The 5324-nt window shown below is 47.4% G+C and overlaps 1 protein-coding gene across 2 annotated transcripts in view; it reads left to right on the forward strand.

The window, feature by feature from the left end:
• Positions 1-5324, forward strand: part of SLC1A2 (solute carrier family 1 member 2) — an 86375-nt gene that overhangs the window by 1955 nt on the left and 79096 nt on the right. Inside the window, exon 1 of one of the 2 annotated variants that reach the window (XM_026034758.1) lies at positions 1324-1345. The exons of the other annotated variant lie outside the window; for it this stretch is intronic. The gene's annotated coding sequence lies outside the window, so the exon portion shown is untranslated. Of the gene's footprint in view, positions 1-1323; positions 1346-5324 lie in introns of those variants that run through there. 2 annotated transcript variants of the gene reach the window in all.

The raw sequence follows: 5324 nt of genomic DNA on the forward strand, positions 1-5324 counted from the left end.
AAATAAATAGGCGACGGACGCATCCAACTTGTGCAGGAGTTTTGCAACATCGCGCCTCGGTGCCAAACGCGTGGCAGCGCTTAGCAGGGGGGACGCTGGCGCGGGGTCCCCGGGGAGCAAGGCAGGCGAGCGACGGGGAGCGCTGGAGGAGAGCAAGCCTGGAGCCCGGAGGAGCCTCTCCACGCGCGCCGTGCGAGTGGAGCCCACGGRGCTCGCTGGGTGCGCACGGCTGGGGCTGCGGGTGCGAAAGAGAAGCGAAGGTTTCCGTGATCTCTGGTTGCCCTCTCCTAATACCGGCCCGCATTAGGCTGCGTCTGGTGTGAGCCTCCGCCTTATCCCCTGGATGTTGTCAGGTTGGATCAGCGTGATCTGCTCGGGATGGGACTCTCTGAGGACAGAGTGCAAGCGGGAGCTGTGCTCGCAGGGCGCTGGGCGCCGGGCCCGGCGGCTCGAAATAGCCCGACACATGGSCCGGAGGGTGCGGAGCACGCGGGCTGTCCGCGGGAGAGCGCTCCTCTGCCTTGCTCCGGAGGGGAGGCCTCRCCAGGAGCAGCTCTGCGGCCCCTTCCCTCTGCCTGGACCTCCCCGTCTTGTGCCAGGCTTGCGGGCGCTGCTCCCTGCCCCGCTCGTCGCCACRTCCAGGAGGTTGTTGCACACTGGTTTGGGGCTGCCGGGGGAATGGGGCTTGTGTTGTGCAGCAAGGAGAGGTGTGATGGGAGAGGTGGCCGCGCTAGAGGGACTTGTCAGCTTGGGATGAGTGCAGAGGTGGTGGTTTAGAAGGAAGTTGTCTGGACAAGTGGGCTGAGAAAGATGAGGGGAAGAAGGAAGGCTTCAGTGGCTATGTGCTTCTACTTTCCTTGATGGACAGAGCTAAATAAAAATGTAATAACAGAAAAAAAAAAACCTTCAGTCTTTGCTGTCAAACTCTTTAGGAAACCCACCTAGAGTAGGACGAAGGGAAGCTGCTTGCTTGGTGTGCTCAGCTGATGCCTGGTGAGAGCTGAAGGAGGTGCAGAGAGCAGACTGAGTGGGACACATTTGCTCATCAGTCTTTTTCTATTTTTATTTATTTATTTATTTATTTTTAATATCAGTGACAGCCTCTTCCAAAACTGAATTGCCATCCTTCCCTCCCCTCAGGTAAAAAGCTGAGGATAGAGATAAGCCTAACTCTCCAGCCTAAAGCTCAGCAAACTCGGGCACCGTAAGGATCATCAGGGAAAGCAGATTCTGCGACACCTGGACCTGGGTCAAGAAAGGTTTTCCGCCGGCACAGTGGAAGAAAAGACAGGTAGCAGTGAGTGTCCATTGCTGCAAGCAGAGCGGCGTATCTTGGCACGCACAGGTACGCGGAGAAAGGCCTGGTGGAGACGGGGCAAGGAAAAGGAGAGGCAAGGCATAGGGGTATCTCCGCTGCTGCCTACCTCGCAGGCAGCTCCCATGATGTTGTCAAGCTGCTTGCATTGAAAGTCATAATTTTATTGTGCTAGATCTATTCCAACCACAGTCTTTTCATGTTGGGTTCTTTCTCCTTTCACAGGGGAGCTTACATAAAATCCCCAAATTGGGGATGTCAGGAGTATCACAGGGTATTTGGCCACCAACAAAAAGCGTTGATGTAGCCACAGAAGAAGGCAAGAAGGAGAGTCTATTCCATTCTCAGGAAGCAGCAGTCACTTAGAGCTAGGACTTGCTAGGAAAGGAAATCTCCTTTCCTTGTCTGCCTCTTTCCAGTCATTTTTTCCCTCCCAGTGTGTTGGACTTACCCATGAACAGAAATTTGCTGTCTAAAATGTTCTGTTCGGGAGGTTGGTGGACACCAGGAAACTGCAATCAGTTGAGAATGAAAAGGGAAATATCTCCAAACATGGCAAAATCCATCCCATCCTGTGGGCTTTTGGATTTACCTTGCTGCAGCTCCAGCTCCTGGAGCGTTGGCTTGCGCGGTGTGCACTGACTGCTACCTGCCTGCAAAGTTTCCTTCTCCCTGGTGCTGATGTCAGAATCAGGATGGATTTTGGTGTATAGCTTCAGCTGGATATTGAAAATAAATAAGTTTTGGGGGGAGGAAAGAGTGGAATCAGTTACTGATGCTGTGCTGGGTTGCTTGTTGCTAAATTCTCAGCCTAAACACCCTCTCCTGACCATTACAGCAGTCAGGGTGCTGGGCAAAGCAGCCCTTTGACACGTACTAGCATCACCTTCCTTGAGTCCCAAGCTTGGTTCAAAGATGCATCGCCAACAGCTCATATTCATAGAAATCCTCTCACTGTGGTGTCCAGCAAAGTACTGAGTACCTAGTAAGTTGAACCTATGGAGCATAACCACTTCTGCCTTGAGACAGTGGAGCATTTTCTGTATTTTATAGGGTTTGAAAGGGTGAGATTGATTGTGATCCATTGCTTGTCTTTGCATAGTTTGCAAAGTCCTGAACACCTTGCTGCTTGTGATTTTGTTGTGGCGCTGAGCTCTCTTGTTAGCCTAATGCAATAGGTTGCTACCTTTTCAAAAAAACACATTTTTATGATCTATAGACAGGTTTTCAATGGGACTTTGTAATTCAGATTTTAAAACTACGGGAGTTTTAATTATTTCTTTCTGTTTCCCGTTGGAGCGACACTATTTTAGGCACCCTCTGGAGCGGGGTTTGGGTGCCAGCTGCCTTAGGAGTCCYGCCGGTAGGAGACACTGTCCCTGCGCGGATGGTGGGAAGGGCGGCAGAGCAGGTTCCTGGCGCCGCAGCCCTGCGTGGCTCCGGCCAGCTCCTGCTCTCCCGCTTCCCAGCATGGGCCATTTGTCATTCCCGGGTGTCGGACTGGGTGCGATCACCCTCTTTTGGAGAGCTTAGCAGTTCAGATATGGGCAGCTCTGTTTCAGCTGGCCGGAGTGCTGGAGAGCAGTCCCGGCGCGTGTTTGCTTAGCTAATAGAGACATTACCTCTATGGGCAGGGTGTGCTTGCCCATGTGTACACACTGATGCAAAATAAATCTAATAAAAGTGGAAAAGATGTATGCCGAAATGCCATTTTTTTGAAAATACAGGAGTTTCAGGGTACTTGTTTAGTGTAGTGGCTTGGCTAGTGACATAGTTGAGCATGCGTCTCAATTTTTTATCAGTTTTTTATCTATATTGAATATAAATGGTCCTCGCATAATATAAAATAGCATGGAGGCAGATTTCCTGTGCTGTTCTGAATGGGRAATATACAGATTCCCTTTGTGATGTGTGACTTTTTCAATACCTGAGTTMACAGAAAAACAAACCCAGATGTGCTCCTGTCCTTCTCTCAGTGCTTGGCAGTTCCTACGTTCATCTAGAGAAACTCTCCAAGTTTCAATGTCTCTAAATCAGCAGCTTCACGACCATGAATATTCCCTGTACAACCTGATTACCTGAGAATATGAATTTAGTCCTGTTCAGGGAAGGGCAAATGACTATTTTTCCTCTAAAACCAGCCAGAGAATGCAGTATGGAACTTACATGGGTTGTATACCAGCTGTTAAAAGACAACTATTAGTCGATTCAACTAAATAATAGTACAATAACAATAAGGTTACCATGGCAGGTGTGCATAATAAATACCTTACCTAGTATGAAGCCCCGTGTTAAGCTGTGAACATTTATTTTTTTTTAAAACAAATTTGGACCGTGAGAATGAATTTGTTGTCCTGGATTGGTGCTCTAGGTATGCCGCTGTAGTGGTTTTCAGTCTTGAAGTAGGAACCCTATAGCCCTTTACTGCGTATTGTTAAGGCACAGCCTAAAAGGGAGGTTCCCAGCAAACACCTCACAGATCCAATGGAGCAGGCCAATGTGAGTCAGTAAAACGAGCTCTGTGTTTCATTACAAGGTTCAGCTACCCTCCTAGCAGTGGGTGTTTAGGATCTGCCACCATATGTACGTAGGCACACCCACAGATTTCTTGTCATCTGAGCTTCCACTCAGTGATTTACCCACCAAACCCCTCTAAATGGAGGCTTGATGCCGTGTGCTGGCAAGGGGGTTCAGCTCTTTCGGAGGACGAGGGCCTCCACGCGTGCTCCACGGCTGTTTGTGTTTGGTGTTTGAACCGTGCCAGCCCCTGTTCGCCTTCTCAGACGTGTTGGGGACAGATGGAGTGGATGTAGCCCGTTAATTAGACATATCAGCTCTGCCTCTGACCTCGTTTCGCTGCTGTCAATTGCAAGTCTCTCATCGATTTCAATAAAATAGAGTTAGGCCCTATAGAAGTTAAGACAGATTACCTAAAACCCGTCCCCTGGTATGACAGTTCTCATGACCCCAACCTTCAGCTTGAGCTACGCTTTCAAAAATAAGTTGTCACACCTACGTAAATGTCTTCTAGCTATCCGGATGCTCGTGTAGAGGCACAAATAGAATACTCTGCGTTAAAACGCTTTGTAAAAAGATGTCTGTAGGGGCTTATTTATCTGAGCTTTGTGGAAAACCGCCAAGAACCCTGCAGGGGTTTTTGCAATACCCACAAGGTAGTTTGCTGTTTCTGTAATGGCAAATACGCTGCATTTAATTTTCTTCCTTCATCTTCTCATTTCCCTTTGACCTACAGTGTATCCTAAGATCTACGATCGATACAAACTGCAAGCTTGGGAGCAGTGTTTTAAAGTCACAGTTTTTCAGTTGAAAGACTGTCATAAAACCTTTTTCTTTTTTCTGAATGATTTCAATGAGTAGATATCCATTCTGTTCATTAAACCAATATTCATTGAATGCTTTTATTTAGGCAGTGAAATCTCACCCACTGAGATTTGATTATTTTGTGCTATTCCTAGAAATTAGAGATATCAAGCTCACTTTATAGACCTCAGTTTTATTCAACCACTACTTCATATTCATAGGACTAATTTTTGGTTTAAATCATCTGTTTCTTTGCTTAAGTTGTGATACAGATTTTGTGACTTGTCCCTCGTGACATAGACAACACACAGCATTTTTAGAAACCTTAAAGTGACTASTACTGCTTTTCTGTCTTTTCTTAAAAAAATGCACTGGCACTTGGATTTGGACAACTTGGTTTTACTGAGCAGAAGGAAATGATGAAATCGGTCAACAGAAAGAGTGTTTTTGTAGGAGGTGAGGCACAGACAAAATAAATGCAGACGCATGATGAGCAAATCCTGCCCCTTCAAAAGTTCACATGTGGTTTTCAAACCACTGTATGAAATGAACACTTGATGGGGTGTTGCTGGCCTTTGACAGGGTATGTTTGTGTGTGTGTGTTTGTGTGCTGATGTGTGTGTGTGTGTTTGTGTGTGTGTTGATGTGTGTGTGTGTTGATGTGTGTGTATGGTGTGTGTGTGTGTGT

Source organism: Nothoprocta perdicaria, unplaced genomic scaffold, assembly GCF_003342845.1.
Source record: "Nothoprocta perdicaria isolate Ctin4 unplaced genomic scaffold, notPer1 scaffold_15, whole genome shotgun sequence".
NCBI classification, from domain to species: domain Eukaryota; kingdom Metazoa; phylum Chordata; class Aves; order Tinamiformes; family Tinamidae; genus Nothoprocta; species Nothoprocta perdicaria.